The sequence below is a fragment of the Equus caballus genome, chromosome 30 (genome assembly GCF_041296265.1).
Source record: "Equus caballus isolate H_3958 breed thoroughbred chromosome 30, TB-T2T, whole genome shotgun sequence".
In the NCBI taxonomy this organism is placed as follows: domain Eukaryota; kingdom Metazoa; phylum Chordata; class Mammalia; order Perissodactyla; family Equidae; genus Equus; species Equus caballus.
The window spans coordinates 37,187,086-37,205,743 of NC_091713.1; the positions used below are offsets into that span (position 1 = coordinate 37,187,086).

Below are 18,658 nucleotides of genomic sequence, written 5' to 3' on the forward strand. Positions count from 1 at the left end.
CCATGAGGACCTGGCAACCTGTGCTGTGACATGTCCTTAGAAAGGTCCAGGGAAAGGACCCAAGTGGCCCCAGTCACAGTAGAGGATCTTAAAGCACCTGTAAACAGGACGGCCATATAACGTGTCGTTCAAACTGGGATGCTCCTGATAGCGGATAGGGTAGCAACAGTATTCATAAGGACACTAAGCACCAGGACTGTCCCCGGCAAACCAGGACCCATGGTCACCTCACAGGTCCACCGCAGACTGCGTCAGGGTGCATGTCTTGGAGCAGTCTGGACAGAGCTGGAGATAAAGGAAGCCAGGTGGGCCCTGCCTTGTCTGCTGCTTTTCCAGAACCTCACCCCCACCCCCTGCATGCTGCCAGCCGTCTGGGTGTGGTCTTGGACAGGCCATTTGCAGGCAAGAAGATTCAGGGAGTTAGGAAGGGCCCTGGGGATGCGTTGAGTCAAAGGTGTGCCGGGGTTACCCACCGTGCAACCAGGCACGAGCTTCATGCTGACATCACAGAAAGGCCATGAACCATCAGTCCTCGGGATGTCACACAAGCCGAAATGTCCCTAGGGCAGAGATGGCTATATGACCCAGCCCAGACTGGCTCCGCCCAGCCAGCAGCACCCGTCTCTGCACGCAATGCAGTCAGAGCTCATCACCAAGGGAGTCTCTGCGGGGGTTCCAGAAGGAGGCTGGCACACACAGGGCCTGAGTACTTCTCTGGACTCTCAAAAAAGTCTAAGCTTTCTAGTATCCTCACCTCCTCTCTGTGCGCACTGCCCCCTGATGCCTCTGGACCGGTACTCAGTACTGGGCATGAACCCCTGCCCTCCGGCTTCCTCTGCCACCTCCTCTGCCATCTTCTCCTCTTTCCTCCCTCATCAGCAGCCTGACGTCACATCTTCTCTCTCCCTTCCTGCTGCGAAGTACTTCTTTTCCCATTAAGTTCAGGTAAGGGGGACCTGAGTGCGAGGCTGAGGGAAGAGTGTAGAAATGTGGCTGGCTTAGCTCTGTCTTTTATCCTAGAGAGCTTAGAGATCTAGGCTGGGCCAGAGATTTCCCCTTTGTCCATCCATGTCTCCATCCATCCATCCATCTGTTCTTCCATCCATCCATCTATCCATCCATCCATCCATCCATCCATCTATCCATCCATCTATCCATCCATCCATCTATCCATCCATCCATCCATCCATCCATCCATCTGTTCTTCCATCCATCCATCTATCCATCCATCCATCCATCCATCCATCTATCCATCCATCTATCCATCCATCCATCTATCTGTTCATCCATCCATCCATCTATCCATCCATCCATCCATCTATCCATCCATCCATCTATCCATCCATCCATCCATCCATCCATCCATCTGTTCTTCCATCCATCCATCCATCTGTTCTTCCATCCATCCATCTATCCATCCATCCATCTATCCATCCATCCATCCATCCATCCATCCATCTGTTCATCCATCCATCCATCTATCCATCCATCTGTTCATCCATCCATCCATCCATCTATCTGTTCATCCATCCATCCATCTATCCATCCATCTGTTCATCCATTCATCCATCCATCTGTTCTTCCATCCATCCATCTATCCATCCATCCATCCATCCATCCATCCATCTGTTCATCCATCCATCCATCTATCCATCCATCCATCCATCCATCCATCCATCCATCTATCCATCCATCCATCCATCCATCCATCCATCCATCCATCTATCCATCCATCCATCCATCCATCCATCCATCCGTCTATCCATCCATCCATCCATCCGTCTATCCATCCATCCATCCATCCGTCTATCCATCCATCCATCCATCTATCCATCCATCCATCCATCTATCCATCCATCCATCCATCCATCCATCCATCCATCCGTCTATCCATCCATCCGTCCATCCATCCATCCATCTATCCATCCATCCATCCATCCATCCATCCATCCGTCTATCCATCCATCCATCCATCCATCCATCCATCTATCCATCCATCCATCCATCCATCCATCCGTCTATCCATCCATCCATCCATCCGTCTATCCATCCATCCATCCATCCGTCTATCCATCCATCCATCCATCTATCCATCCATCCATCCATCTATCCATCCATCCATCCATCCATCCATCCATCCATCCATCCGTCTATCCATCCATCCGTCTATCCATCCATCCATCCATCCATCCATCCGTCTATCCATCCATCCATCCATCTATCCATCCATCCATCCATCTGTTCATCCATCCATCCATCCATCTGTTCATCCATCCATCCATCTATCTGTTCATCCATCCATCCGTCTATCCATCCATCCATCCATCCGTCTATCCATCCATCCATCTATCTGTTCATCCATCCGTCTATCCATCCATCCATCCATCCATCCATCTGTTCATCCATCCATCCATCTATCCATCCATCCATCTGTTCTTCCATCCATCCATCTATCCATCCATCCATCCGTCTATCCATCCATCCATCTATCTGTTCATCCATCCATCCATCCATCCATCTGTCTGTTCATCCATCCATCCATCCATCTGTTCATCCATGTATCTGCTCATCCATCCATGCATCTATTCAGCAGACATTTCTTGAGGTCCTACTCTGTGTTGGTCACGTTCTCTAGGCGCTGGGAACGTGGAGAAGACTATGACTTGGATCCTGACCTCAAGGAGTTTACAGTCTAGTGGGTCAGCCAATATCAGGGCTCCTGGTTTCCGGGTTGGGCCAACTCACTTGATTCAGGAGGAGCCACAGATGGAGGGGCTGGGGAGGGCCAGAGAATTCCTTTGAAGATTTATTGAGTTTGAGAGGTTTGAGGAACATCCACATGGAACTGTCTAGAAGGCAGCTGGACACAGAGGGCAGAAGAGGGGCCAGGCTGAGATGGAGACGTGCGTGACTTCAGTCTAGAGAGAGCTGGAGAGGAGGAGCAGTTCAGCACCCCGAGGGACGCCAGCACTTGAGGGCGGCTGAGAGCCCACAAAGGAAACAGAAAGGAATGATCAGAGGTGGAGGCAGAAAGCGCTTGACGGGGAGCCCGAAGGAGAGAGAACTTCAAGGGGGAGCAGATGACGGGCACAGGCTGGGGCTCTTCTCTGTGCCTTCTGGGGGAGCCCTGGGAGCGGGGAGATACTGCGGAGGGGTCCGGGGAGGCAAGCATTGGCACATTAAGACACTCCATCCTCCTTTCCCTTCCCCATACCCCGCAAGACATGTGATTGTTCCCCAAGTTCTCCTTGGAGGGGTTGAGGATCCCGCAGGGAGCTAAAGGCGTGAATCTGGGGAATGTGGAGGTCCGTGGAGTGGAGACTTCGCTGCTTAGATTAAGATATTTGTCAACAGGCCTGTGTCTTATGCCTCCCGGGAGGATTCAAAGCCATTTTGTAGCTGAAATGGACCCAAATAAAAGCAAGGACCCACGTCACCAAGAGCCACCAAGATCCAGGACTGAACTTGCAGATGGAGTCCCAGCTCTATCGTCAACCGTTAAAGGTAACACCAATAACAACGAATAATTATTGAGCGCTACGTGTCGGGTACTTTCACCATCGTCTCTGCCAATCTTCCCAGAAACTCACTGATGAGGAACTATGTTCACCCTCCTTGGCTCAGAGGTCACTCAGCCGCTGTGTGATCGTGACCGTGACGCCGTTCTCCTCACACGGGAAATGAGAGGTTGGGCCACTGTGGTGCTCTTCATAAAATTGAAAGTTTATTTAAACACGACATTCTCCTTCACAAATATTCATGTTTGCTTTACCAACAAATATAATCCATAACCAAGCTATGAATGGAAATTGGGGTGAGTTTATTCTGAGCCAAATGTGAGGACCATATAGCCCAGGCCTTCCTTCCCCAAGGAAAGAAGGGCAGCAAAGAAGTGGGGTGCACAGAGTGGTTATATCCCCTCAAAGAGCACGTTTCACATATGATTGCAATGTCCCTTTTACAATAGTCAGGAGACTGCTCTGTCAGCACAGTGATTGATGGACACGGCAGGTAGGTCAGCTGTCTCGGTGGACATAGCAGGTGGCAGGTCTGCTGTCTCGAGCTGGGTGGTCACAGGTGAGCACAGGCATCAGTTCCTAGCCTAGGGAGAGATGCTTATCCTTAAGGAAATGCCATGTCTGGGGAAGTTGCACCTTTATCTTAAGGACCTTTTTTCTCATCTTTGGGACACAGCAGATGCTTACGCAGATATACAATGCATGCTCAAAGGCCATGTCGGATCCTTTTGGAAAAAATAAAGTCAGGCCAAGTTAGGTTTACACCAAATGGCTTCCTTATATACTCCAATAGATCCTACTGCTTGCCATTTCTATTTGTCAGCTTTAATAAAAAGATAATGTTGGAAATCATTTACTGTAAACGAAATGGAGGTTCTTGGAATATGTGTCGTGTTATCGTGTAGCTTCAGGAGCCCCTGGCAGGAGGTGGCCCTGGGACCCACCTGGGACCCCAACCCAGGACTGTGCATAGACCCAGCATGAGGCATAGGTGGTCCCTGGGGCTCCTGTCAGCTCTGGATCTTCCTGATCTTTCTGGATCTTCCTGATCTTTCTGGCTCTGGCTCTTCAGCTCTGAGGCTGTGACAGGCAAGGCGGGGGGCTGTGGAAGGGGCCCAGCATTCCCCTCCTGGACTCTCAGCCTCTGCCTTCCCGTTCCCCGAGGAGGAGTCAGTCCCAGGGACCTCTCAGGGCCTGCAGACAAACGAGCCCCATAGCCACAGGCAGAAGGAAATGCAGCGTGTGGATGCCGTGAAGATAAAATGTCAGAGGCGAGGGAAGGGAAATCTGTCTGGCAAGGGACAGAGGGGCTCCACAAGCCATGTCTACACCCTGCACCCTGAGCACAAAGAATGCCCCAGGGGAGTGACAAACAGAAACAGCAAGCAGTAGGGTATATTGCAGGATATGAGGAAGCCTGACCTCATTTTTCCAAAAGGGCCTGACGTGGCCATTGAGCGTGCATCATATATCTGCTTTGAGCATCTGCTGTGTCCCAAAGATAAGAACAAAGGCCCTTAAGATAAAGGTGCAACTTCCCCCACAGTGGCATTTCCTTAAGGACAAGCATCTCTCCTTAGGCTAGGAACTGATGGCTGCGCTCACCTGGGACCACCCAGCTCCAGACAGCAGACCTGCCCCCTGCCGTGTCCGTCAATCACTGTGCGACAGAGCAGTCTCGTGACTATTGTAAAAGAGACATTTCAATCATATGTGGAACATGCTCTTTGAGGGGATATAACTGCTCTGTGCCCCCCACTTCTTTGGTGCCCTGCCTTCCTTGGAGAAGGAAGACTCAGGGCCATATAGTCCTCACATTTGGCTCAGAATAAACTCCCTCCGTTTTCATTTATAGATTGATTATGGATTTTTGCATCGACAGGCGCTTGAAAGGCGAGTCAGGCCCTCTCCCAGGGTTAGGTCCTTTAGGGTGTTGTGAAACTGGCTGATGACTTTTCAAATGACCGCTTCCCCTTCTCCTCCCCTCCCCCGATGGCTGTGTGCTACAGCCACTTCCGCTCCGGCCCCTCCCCAGCCCCCCTGCTGCCCCCTCTGCCCGAGCTGGGCTGGCTGTGGGGTGGCTCTCACAGGCCGAGTGCCAGGAGGGGAGATAGGTGGACCCAGGAAGGAAGGTGGACAGTAGGAGCGTGGCCTGGGCATGGCTCGGGAGAGGTCTCTCTGCCGGCCGTTCCAATGGCTCCAGCTCACCTTTTCTCCTCCTCCTGTGCTTCCCTCTTGCTTTCAAACCTGTTTTTCTTGTTCTGTCTCCAACACTCCACTTCTACTGCTCCCACCTGCTCTGTGGTCATCTGGCCTCTCGCTCAGTGGCAGTTTAGGGCAGCCAAGCGGGCTGGAAATACCCAGACTTTAGGTAAGACCTCTGTCCCATCTGGCTGATTGTCTGAAATTAGACTCCAGACAGAAGAAAAGATTGATGACTTTTGGGGTCATTACCTCAAGGACAAGCTCAAGAGCCACAGAACTTACTAGACAGGAAGGTCTCAGCGGGCAGGGATTGCAGCCAACCCTCCTGTAGCTTGCACAGTGCCTTACATGGAGCAGGGGCTCTGTAGTTAGTATTAAATATTGAAATAGTTCAGTTGTGTGACTGCATCCATGAGTGAATTCATGTCACCGCTTGCAAGGGACCAAGCAGGGGCAAGGCTGCCACCTGCTGGTGGATGTGTGAAGGACACTCTGGGCCTAAGTGGGCGCTCCCTCCCCTGCTGCCCCCTGCCCCCGACGACGTAGACAATCTTTTTTTCTCCAGGATGGCTTGATACTTAAATTCTTTTGACTCTTACTTGAGACATTCTAGGTTCCCAGCAGAGAAGCCAAAAATGTCCTGGGACATCCGTCAGAGACGAAGGCCTTCGAAGGTAGTGGAAGCTCTGTTTTGCATCTCAGGATCTTCATCTCTCCACTGGCAAATGTTCCCTCGCCAAGGTCCCTTTCCTCATCATCCATCCAGGCAGAGATATGAGCACCCACTGCGTGCCAAGATCCCTGTCTTCATCATCCATCCAGGCAGAGATATGAGCACCCACTGTGTGTGAGGATCCCTGTCCCCATCATCCATCCAGACAGGGATATGAGCACCCACTGTGTGTCAAGACCCCTGTCCCCATCATCCAGGCAGAGATATGAGCACCCACTGTGTGTGAGGATCCCTGTCCCCATCATCCATCCAGACAGGGATATGAGTACCCACTGTGTGCCAAGATCCCTGTCCCCATCATCCATCCAGACACAGATTGAGCACCCACTGTGTGCCAAATGTCGGGCTAGACACCAGGAACATACCAATCGGACGTTACAGGGAGAGGGGCTGTGGTATGGGAGACAGGCATAGGCAGAGCGTGGGGAGTCAGGAGGGGAGACTCCTCGCTGCAGGAGTCGGGGAAGGCTCTACACGGCTGTTCACACGCACTACGGAACGGGGCCACGGGGGTGGGTAGACATTCGACACGAGGAGAGGGACAGCATCCAGTTATCCACTGATATGTAACAAAGCACCCCAAACTTAGTGGCTTAAAGCAGCAACAGTCATTTCTTTCTCTCTCCTGATTCTGGGGTGTACCAAGCTCGGCTAGAGAGCTCTTGCTCAGGATCTCCCATGTGATGGCTGTCAGATGACAGCCGGCCGCACTCATCACGGAGGCTCCCTCACTCACAAGGCTGGCGGCTGCTGCTGGCTGCTGCTGGCTGTCGGTTGGGACAGTTAGCCAGAACCCCTACTTGTAGGCTGCCCGTGAGGCCAGGACCCTCTCACAGCATGGTGGCCAGGTTACCAGGGCAAGCGTCCCCCAAGGGAGCCAGGAGGAAGCCGTCTTGCCCTTTGCAACCCGGCCTCAGAAGGCGCAGAGCAGAGCTTTCCCGTACCCCACTAGTTGAGACAATCACAAAGCCCCACCCAGTTTCAAGGAAGGGGACACAGACCCCACCTCTTGGCGTGTGAGTGGCAAGGCTCTGGAAGAGCATGTGGGATGGGGAATATTGTTGCAACTCTTTTTGGAAAGTATAGTTTGCCACAGGCAGGAAGCTCCTTGCAGGTGGACTCCTTTGTTGATGGCAGCCCTGGAGATGCATTTTTTAAGAGAGAAAGCAGTTTTTATAGTCTGGGCATTGCTAAGAGAAATACAAGGTTTTACAAGTACTCACTGAGCCATCGTCACCAAGACGAAGGAAAAAGATTTCTCTGTGCAGGGGACTCTGCAAAACGGGAGATGCACATTGAGCTCCCAAGGGGCTGACAAGAGACCGAGACGCATGGCCAGTGTCAGTTGGTCAAGGCAGAAGAGTGGTGGTCATCGAGGGGGCCCCTGTGTGAGGTTCTGCCGAGAGCCATCTTTACAGGGGGAAGAACGGGTGTGCTGTCGCTACAGCAAGTGGCCAGGAAGAGCCAGAGGCTGGTCCAGGCTGAGTCATTGAGAGCAGCAGTGGGCGTGGCCCAAACCAGGACGCCACAGTTAACAGGAAGCTGCAGTGCAGCGAGACCGAGAAGATGGGCACACAGGGACGTGGCAGCTGTCGGCTTTGGAGTAACACAGAAGCAGGGAGCGGTCCTCATGCCAGAGCAGAGCTTCATCAGAGATACGACGCAGCCCTGCGGACAGAAGGCAGGTTGACACCGAGATGAACAGGGAGCGAGGTTGGGGACCACAGCAGAGCTTGAGGGCCCGAGGCCCTTGGTGGGACCAGGTCCCCGAATGCCCAAGACCCTCCATGTCAACTACCGGCCACACAGGGAAGCATGGCTGAGCCTGGTTTAAAGGCTGGACGAGCCAGGAATGGTGAGGTTCGAGCTTGGCTGTCCGGAAAGTGGAGCGTGTACCTGTTCGGCCGCGGCTGAGTCTCAGTAGTGAGATTGACGCTCAACAGCGTCTGGGCCCTGAGACCCGAAGGGGAAGGAGACCATGCTTTCTTCTCTGCAGATTCTGTGACCCAGCCTGGAGACGCGGAGGACTGGATCGATGCAGGATGGTCACGCTCGTCTCCAGTGTGTTTCACGTGCTTTTGAGCACGGGAGCCCCATCACCTGAGGCCTCCGAGTGCAGGTCTATGCTCCTCTAGAAAGATTAGTTTATTCTTCACAGCCCGGGATATACGGAAGTGGTCCCAGAAAAGCCCCCTTTGCAAAAAATGGCTGAGGAGAAGCACGAGGTTGTGAACCCTCTGAGGACAGGACTGTGTCTTGGTCATCTTCTGTGGGCCCAGTGCCTAGGACAGTACTGGCTCAGAGTAAGTATTTGAGAAGGAAGAGAAAAAGGAAGGAAGGGAGGAGAACAGAGTCAGGTAATACACAAAGCTGTGCCGTGGTTTCCTCATCATACCTGAGCTGTCACTCTGGGAGAGCCGGAGTTCTGGAAACACCACTTACCCATCCAGACAGACACTATGTGATGGCATTTCTTTGATTTAAAAATCCCCAGCTTTATAGATATCATTCACGTACCGTATAATTTGCCCATTTAAAATGTACATTCCAACGGTTTTTAGCAGATTTTTAGTACATTCACAGTGTTGGCACCATCCCCACAATCCCTGTGAGAACATTCCATCACCCCAGTACGAAGCCGGTACCCCCAGGCAGTCGCTCCCCGTTTGCCCCCATCCTCTCCAGCCCGAGGCAGCCACTAGTCTGCCTTCTGTTTGATTTCCCTGTTCTGAATATTTCAGGTAAATGGACTCATGTAATACATGGCGTTTTGTGTCTGGCTTCTTTCACTTAGGCAACATCATGTTTTCAAGGTTCATCCGTGTCACAGCACGATCAGGACGTCATTCCTTTTTATTCCTGAATAGTATTCCACTGTGTGGCTATACATGTGATTTACTCACTCATCAATTGTTTCCACTTTTTGGCTACTTTGAATAATGCTGCCGTGGGCATTGATGCATAGGTTTTTTTTTGTGTGTGTGTGTGTTTCCATTTCTCTTGGCAGACACCTAGGAGTGGAAACGCTGGGTCATATGGTAACGTTACATCCAAGCCTTGAGGAGCTGCCAGACTGTTTTGCACGGCGGCTCCACCATTCTGCATCCACACCAGCGACCTACGAGAGCTCCAACTCCTCCACGTGCTCGTCAACACTTATTCCTGTCAACCTTCGATTACAGCCATCCCAGAGGGTGTGCAGTGGCAGCCCGTTCAGGCTTTGAGCTGCATTTCCCTGATGACAATGATGTTGAGCATCTTTTCATGTGCTTACGACCATTTGTATAACTTCTTTGGAGAAATGTCTATTCAAAGCTTTCACCCATTTTTAAATAGAGTTATTTGCCTTTTGATTATTCAATAACATTTCCTAAATGGAGGTTTCACGCATGTCGTATCTGAGGGCTACGAGTTCTCAGTAAGTCTTGTTTAATTTGGTATTTTCATCTTAACGGGCTTCTGATTCTGGTCCACATGGAGTAACAGGTGCCGTCTCACCTAAAAAAACAAAAATGATAAAAGGCAAAATATATCAAACAACAATTTTCAAGACCAGGAAATAGGGCAACAAAGGACAGTGATCCTGAAAGCTGTGAAACAGACGGGCTGAGCCCGTGACTGCGTGTGGAGCCCAGTGTGCACACGGGGCCAGGCCTAGGGCCCGCTCTAATGCCGGGATGGAAAACCCACGATTCCTGGGGCCAGCGCTGGGTGCGTGGAAGGACTCTGCCTCGGTGCGGGGGAAAGTTAACCCAGGCTGCGCCCTGCTCCAGACACCCCTCCCCACTACAAATCTTAAAAGCAAGGCCTAAAACAATCAAGTTGTTTCCACAAACAACCACATCCCAGACCAAAGCACAAGGACATATATAAACGACCGCAGAAATATCCAAGACCCAATGAGGTAAAATGCACAATGTCTAGCATCCATAAAAAATTGCCAGGCATGCAAAGAAACAGAAAAATGTGACTCAGAATAAGGGAAAAAAATGAATCAAAATCAACCCCAAACTGATACAGATGTTAGAATTAACAGACAAGGATAATAAAACAGACTTGATTACATTCTATGTGTTTAAAATGCTAAGAAGAAACACAGAAGATGAAGACGAAAAGACCCAAATTAAACTTCTAGATATGAAGACCATGATGTGTGGGATGAGAAACACACCGAATGGATTTACAGCAGACTAAACATTGCAGGGGGAAAAAAATAGTGAATTCAAAGATATGGCAATAGAAACTCTCCAAATGAAGAAAGAGAGAAAAGATAATTTTTTCTTAAAGAACAAAGCATCCGTCAGCTGAGTGACACCTTCAGTCCGATGTGTGTGTCACTGGAGTCTTTGAAAACGGAGGGAGGACAGAAAAAATACTTTAAGAAAGAATGGCTGAAAATTTTCCAATTTGATGAAAACTATAAATTCACACTTCCAAGCTCAATAAAGCCCAAGTGCAAGAAACATGAAGAAAATATACTGAAACACACCACAATTGAATTGTTCAAAACCACTGATAAAGAGAAAATCTTAAAAGAATCCACAGGGAAAAAGCCACTTTTTTTTTAAGATTTTATTTTTTTCTCTTTTTCTCCCCAAAGCCCCCTGGTACATAGTTGTATATTCTTAGTTGTGGGTCCTTCTAGTTGCGGCATGTGGGACGCCACCTCAGCATGGCTCAATGAGCAGTGCCATGTCCGCACCCAGGATTCGAAGTGATGAAACACTGGGCCGCCTGCAGCAGAGCGCACGAACTTAACCACTCGGCCATGGGGCCAGCCCCAAAAAGCCACTTTTTGAACAGAGGAACAGACAAGGATGTCAGTAGATTTCTCGCTGGAAACAACGCAAGCAAGAAGATAGTGGAGCAACATCTTTAAAGTCCTAAAAGCAAAAACTGTCAGCCTAGAATTCTAAACTTAGCAAAAACATCTCTTTCAAAAATGGAGGCAACATTATCAGGCAATAAAAAGAAATTCAGTACTGATATGCGCTACAATATGGATGAAGCTCGAAAACATGCTGCGTGAAAGGAAGCAGTCACAAAGGACTACATATTGTATGATTCCATTTTTACGGCAAAATGCTCAGAATGGGCAAATCTGTAGAGACAGAAAATAAATTAGCAGTTGCTAGGCTGGGGTAGAGACAGGGAAGAGTGGAGAGTGACTTCAAATGGGTACCAGATATTAAAAAGATGGTGAGAGAGAAACCACAGACCTGAAAAAGACAAGGGAAAAGCACATAACTGAAAAAGGATTATTAGCCACAACATATAAAGAGTTATTGCAAATCAAAGGAACAAAAAGATTAACAATACAACTGGAAAAAGATTAGGAGATAGGAATAGAAGGCAATCCTAATGACCAATAAACATATCAAAAGATGCTCAACTTTATTAATAGTTGGTGAGATGCAAATTAAAATCACAATGATCTACAATCTCACATCCAACTGGTTGTCCAAAAAAAAAGATCTGATGTGGATGTGGCAGAGTTAAAGGTGTCCACGCTACCACCATCAGCTTCACTCCTGGAGAAATAGAAATGTGCACAATAAGACGTGTAAAGAACTTACATGGCAGTAAAACTGCTACAGTAGCAAGACTGGAAACAACAGAACTGACCTGTTGTTGTGGAGTTAAGCTGTGGAATATTACACAGCAGTGGAAATGGATACACTGAAGCCACGGGCATCAACGTGGAGGAAGCTTACAGAGACAGTTCTGAATCAAAAAAGAAAGTTGAAGAAGAATAGACAGTGTGATTCCATTCTTATAGTTAGAACGTGCACAGCATAAAGAGTGTAAAATATACTAAAAAAGACATGCCTGGAAATGATTAACACCAGGTTCAGAACGGTATTTCTTCTGTTGGGAGAGAGAGGCAGGCAACAGAGCAGGGGCTTAAACCATACTCCTGCTGCTTTATTTCTTAAACTGGGTGGTGTTTATAGGCGTGATGGTTAAATTTTATGTGTCAACTGGCTGGGCCACAGGGTGCCCCGATATTTGGCCAAAATCATCCTGGGTGTTTCTGTGAGGGTGTTTTGGGATGAGGTTGACATTTGAACGGGTAGACTGAGGAACTCAAACTGCCCTCCCTAAAGTGGGTGGGCCTCATCCAATCAGTCGAAGGCCTGAATAGAACAAAAAGGCCAACCCTCCCCCAAATAAACGAGCCCTCCTCTCACCTGACTGCCTTCAACCAGGACCTCGCTTCTTTCCTCTGGGTCTCGAGCCTGCTGGCCTTCAGACTAGAATTACACCATCAGCTCCCAGGTTCTCAGGCCTTCGAACACGGATTGGAAATAAACCGCTGGCTCTGCCGGGCCTGCAGCTCGCCAGCTCTCTCCGCGATTCCTGGGACTCGTCAGCCTCCACGACTGCCCGAGCCAGTTCCTTATAACAAATCAATCAATGAGTAAATTCAAATCCTGTTAGTTCTCCTTCTCTGGAGAAACTTGACGGACACAGCAGGTATGTTTGTTACGTTATTTTCTATACCTTTGGCAAGTCTAAGATAGTTCATAAAATTTTAAATATATAAATAATGAATGAGTGTTAAAATGTCAGATGCTGTTGAGGCCGAGGAAAACGAGACCTGGAAAACGCACACTAGGTTTGGCTCTTAAGAGGCTGGCGGTTGCCTTTGCTGGAGCAGCTTCTGCTCTGTGTCTGGTCGGGGGGGGGGGGGGGGGGGGGGGGGGAGGCTAACGGTGTCGGGTTGTAGCGTCCCGGGGCAGACACAGCCCTGCAGGCGGGGAGCTGGGGAGAGAAGGGGAGCTGGGTCTGTTGCTGGAATGGGGGGGCAGGGTAGAGGAGGGGTTTGCAGATGAGTGGCTTCCTTCTCCTTGGGGCTCCCACACTCGTTCTGTTGGAATTATGAGTCCTGGTCCTCCTTGGGTCCCTCTGAATATTCCCGTAAAGATTCTGGAGGACTCGAATTTCACCCCTTCGGTGTACAAACTGACTTTCAGAATATCTAACCGCAGGGCAAATGCTCTAGATGTCAGCTTTCTTTTCGGTGGCTTTCCAAACAGCGTACCGCCAACCTCGCTCGAGAAAGAGAGACGTTAAAACCGCCAGCACCCCATCTCGGCCCCAGGTCCAAGGCAATCAGACCCACAGTGAATTAGGCTGAAAGTTCAGAAAGCCTCGCACTGGAAGAGGACGTGAGAGAAAGAAAGAGAGAGAGGTTTTACTTTCTTTTTCCCTTCTTTTTTTTTTTTTTCGTTGAGCGGTTGAACTTGGCTAGTGGAGTGTTGCTAAAGGTTTCCCAATTTAGGATAAGGGGGTTGGCAGCCCGGCCTTTTCCAAGCCGCAGAGGCTGAAGGGACCCACTGCTGGTCTGTGTCACTCCTTCCAGAAACTCAGTCTGGGTTTTATTCTAATTTCTTCTTGGTCTCATCAAAGGAGCTCCAGATGAGGAGATTCTGCGCTGGGGTATTTCTTCCTACCCTCCCCCCCCCCCCCACCCCCATAGACGGATTGCAGGGTTTTTCCAGTACTCCATTCTCCCTGGGGCTGTCCCCGGCTGCCGCAGGGTGAGAAGCGCCAGCAGGGGTCAGCAGCGTCTCCCGTCTGGCCGGGAGCTGCGGCCACATGCGCTGCTTCTCCTGGCACTGCCAGGGCTGATGGGCCTGACCGGGAGAAGACCTTCCTGTCGAGGCCTTGGCATCGCTCTCAGCCTGGCCGGCTGAAGATCCCTTTCACTGAACGTGGAGCGGGACGGGAAACGGAGAGAGGCTCGCTGGAAGACTGACATAGGGGTGGGGTACAATCCAGACGTCAGCAGTGCCAATTCACCATCTGGTTTTCGACCGGGAGGTTTTTCTGTGTTTTGGCTCCCGCGATGCATCGTGTGGGTCTGGATGTCAGAGGACGTGTCTCGGATTTGCCTTGCTGAGCTCTCCTCGGTGACCCGGGATTTCTGCATTCGCTCTGTACCCAGTTTTTCCATGAAGGCCCCCGGAGTGCTCCCACGATGACGGCCCAGAACACGTCTGGAATGGAAGCCTCCAGAACCAGGGTCTCCGTGGCCCTGGCCACACAAGAGCCAGTTTCGCTCTCTTTCCAGACACATCCTCGCCCTTGGCCTGCTGGTCCATGCTGCTGCTCGGCTCCAGGAACCCCGCCCTCAGGACAGCTGGAGGGATCCCGTTCAAGACGTCTGCCTCGCTCCTTGTCCTCGGACTCCCCCACCCCAGTGTGGTGGGGGTGGGGTGGTCAGAGGACCAACGGCTGTACGGCTGGAGCAGCTCTGGGCAGGAGGAAGGTCCCAGCCTGTGGCTGAGAGTCCTGGAGCCCCAGCACCTTCCAGGCAGCGTCCTGCGCTGCTGTGCTGGCAGAAGCCGCGCCCTTTCCACCTGCCCCTGGAACGGAGGCCTTCAGTCTGGGCGCCGGGCCCGCTTTCCCAGGAGTAGAGTTACAGCAGCTGGTGCAGCCAACAGGTGTGGGCTCCCCGTTACAGCTGCTGCTGAGCACATCTGTACCCATGGGCAGAGGGCTCCAGCAGCAGGGCCCGCCAGTCATGCACATGCTCCCCAGAGCCGGCGGGGAGTGTGCCCAAAGGGCCGGGGTGGGGGGACAGAAACGTGGACAAACTGCGACCAGCATCCACAGAGCACTTTCCTCCCAGAGCCCCAAAGTGGGACCTCTCGCCAGGCTGCCCCAGAGTCAGCCTCACTGGCCTCGGAGGCCTGAGTCCTCCTCTTCTGTGCCGCTGCCCAACCTTTGGCTGCAGCCAGCTCCCCTCCCGCCCTGGCTGGCTCGGCTCAGGCCTTCGCAGGATGGAACTCAGAATCCTGGCTCTTAGTGCCTCTCCCAGAACACTGCGGGGGGAAAGTGCTGGGAAGAACAGCTCTCTATACACGGCAGACGATTTCTTGCTGTTCCAGTGCCTCAAAGCACAGGATCAGTTAAAGGGAAGGGGGAGCATTTGGGGGCTCCCGGTCTGTGCCAGACCCGGGGTGCAGTGCTTGACCTGCATCATCTCGTCAAATCTCCCAGCAACCCCGACAGGGATGTGCTGTCAGCATCGGGGAGAAACCAAGGTTATGGGCACACAGTGAGGACGCAGAGAATCTGAGACCTGATGGCAGCCCCGACTCCATCCGCCCAGCACACTGCCTGGGACATCACATGCCCTGGGAAATCCCGCGAGGCCCCACCCCTCTTCCCAGTGCAGGGAATCCCCAGTGACCCCACCTCATCCGTTTCTGTGCACCACGGCCAGAGCCACCTCTACAGTCTTTATCACGTGTCATTGGCAACTCCCAGCCCCCAACACCTCATATACCCCCACCCCCCACTCCCCTCCAAGGTGGACACCGCAGCCTCCATGTCCTCATGGAGCTGCTGGCCCTCTTGACAATGGGCTTCCACACCCAGAAGTCCCCAGGTCCAGCCTGCTCCCCTCCAGCCCCACCACGGCCGTGAGCTCTTTCTTTGCCTCCATTTACGACTCTCCAGGGTCCCCAGCTCACACCTCCCTCTTCCCCCTCTCAAGACGCTTCTCTCCTTAATGTCCCAAGAATGTTTATTGATATAAGGAAATCTTCACAGAATATATTAGGAGCATCTTACCATTTTATTTGTCATTATAAGTAATACATGAATACCTTCTCCTTGTAACAACAACCACAGCAACAGAGACATACAGAAAACATTAATGATTCTCCTGATGGCTCTCCCTAGAAGCAACCACTCCCGACAGTTTGGAGGGTCTTTCCAGACTTTGTATACAGGTATATATGTACATGTAGAAACAGACAGTTTCACGGGGCATCTTTTTTTTTTAAATACTTTTTTCATTCTTTTATTTTGCTCAGTTATGTTTGTGAGACTCATCCATGTGTAGGTAGAGTTCATCCTTTTTCTTTGCAGTATAATATTCCAACGTATGCTTATATTTTAGTGTATTCATTCATTCTTCTGTTGAGGGACTGTTTCTGGTTTGGGATTGTTATCAACAACCATGCGTGTGTCTCCCATTGCACAAGTACAAGAGGCTTTCCAGGGTAGGTACACGGGGTAGAATTGCCCTGACTTAGAAGACGTAAGTTTCCTTTATGTATATAAAGCCAAACCGTGTTCCAAAGTAGTTGTGTCCACTTACATTCTCGTGGGGCATCTTTTGACATAAATTGGATCACAGTCTGCACACTGGTTTACAAACTTTATTTCTCTGAATCCTCACCATGAAGACTCTATGACTATGTTGCCTACTGCACGTAAGCAGTTTATCCGTGAGTCAGTTCTGGGTGGAGCAACACTCTTCCTTGCTGGGGACTTAAGAGTCCGACTTGGGCTCTGCTCTCTGTCCCGTGAGCAAAACTGGCTACATAATTTACAGGGTCCAGTGTAGAACACAAATGTGGGATCCCTTGTTTAAAAATTAAGAATTTCAGGGGCCAGCCGGGTGGCACAGAGGTTAAGTTCACGCACTCCGCTGCAACGGCCCACGGTTCGCCGGTTCGGATCCCAGGTGCGGACATGGCACCACTTGTCAAGCCATGCTGTGGTAGGCGTCCCACATAGGACGTAGAGGAAGATGGGCACAGATGTGAGCTCAGGGCCAGTCTTCCTCAGCAAAAAGAGGAGGATTTGCGGCAGATGTTAGCTCAGGGCTAATCTTCCTCAAAAAAAAAAAAAATTAAGAATTTCAAGATGGCAACAGCAAAGCATTAAACCAAGCAGGAGGCCCTTCTCAGTGAGGAGTCCAGTGTGATTGCACAGGCCACGTGCCCATGAAGCTGGCCTGCCCACGGGCTCTACAGAGACCACTGTCTCCTGGCTGCTTAGTCAACGCGTCCGTGCTCACAATGGACATTCCTGCCTCAGCCTCCACGTTGCATCAGTCCCTTGATTGTGCACCCAGCCTTGCCCAGGGGCATCCTCTGCTCCAGCACAACCAAATTCCTGGGCTCCATTCCTGCCAGTCAGCATCGCTCCAGGGGGCACCCACGAAGAGCGGGGGTGCTGGACAATGACATCCCTGTGCCTCGGGGAGGGAGGAAGTCTCTGTGGAGAGGGGGCCCCTGAACTGCCACCCAAGAGAGCTGGGTTTCAGCTCCCACCCTGCCACTAAATTTCCTGTGTGTCCTTGACGGGCAAATCACTTCACATCTCGGCACCATAGTTTCTTCCCCTGTTACAGGAGAGCGTGGGATGAGGCGGTCTTCAAGACCACTCCCAGTTCTGAAAGCCTCTATTTCAGCGACTCTAGGAGACGACAATGACAACACTGGCACATCTGCAGCATTCACCACCTGCCATTTACGCGCTCACTGACTGCTCGCAGCAAGCCTGGGAGGCAGGCACTGAGGCCCCATGGCACAGACGAGGGAGCCGAGGCCCAGACTGAAACACATACGGAAGGAGGAGACTTTCAGGAGTGATGGAAATGTTCTAGAACTTGGTCATGGCGATGGCTGCACGACTCTATAGGTTCACTACAAATCATAGGATCGTACACTTACGATGGGTGAATTCTATAGTCTGTAAGTTATATCTCAAAAACACTGTTTAAAAGAAATAGAGAAAGGTACAGAAGCTGGAAAATGAGAGAGCCCCTCACCGCCACCCACCCCACCCCGCTGAGGAAGGGCCCCTCTCCTCTGCGTCCGAACACGGCACTCGAAAGGATGGAGCCAGGAGTTCAGATCCGCCTGGGTTCCAGTCGTGGCTCCAGCACTTACCAGCTGTGCGACCCAGGCAAGATGCTGACCTCAATTTCTTCATCTATAAAACAGAGGGAAGAACGGTACCCACTTCGAAGGGTTATTTTTGAGGGTTAAGTGAATTAATGTCTGCTAAGTGCCCGGAAGAGCAGCTGGCACACAGCACTGCTCTATAGCAACGGACCATTAGGACCAGCCAGGCTTCTCCCTGCCAAGCCCGTGCCTACTCTCCTGGCCCCTTAAAGAGACGCTTCTCTTGAAAAGCCATCTTTGGAAAAACACTGCGATGCGTTTCAGCTCATCTCACTTCCTGGTAACAGAGAGAGAAACAGCGTCTTCCCGATCAGGCCGTGACTCGCTCCCTCTCGGAAAACGTTCATTACCGCGCCCGCTTCTCCCCACAGACCGTCTCTCCCGGGGCCTCGTCACGCAGACAACAGCACAGAGGGCCCTTCTGAAAGGGGAGCCACGGAGGGGCTTTGCCCACGCCCACGCCCTCCCTCTGGCATGAAGTCCCTCGC

General features: G+C 51.1%; 1 long non-coding RNA gene across 1 annotated transcript; it reads right to left on the bottom strand.

Annotated features, from left to right (window-relative positions):
• Positions 1–11,052: 11,052 nt before the first annotated feature.
• Positions 11,053–13,177, bottom strand: LOC138921573 (uncharacterized). The gene is made up of 3 exons (XR_011434240.1): positions 12,648–13,177; positions 12,082–12,180; positions 11,053–11,987 (listed from the first exon to the last, which is right to left on the bottom strand). It is a non-coding gene; the product is annotated as an uncharacterized lncRNA (long non-coding RNA).
• Between the last annotated feature and the right edge of the window lie 5,481 nt (positions 13,178–18,658).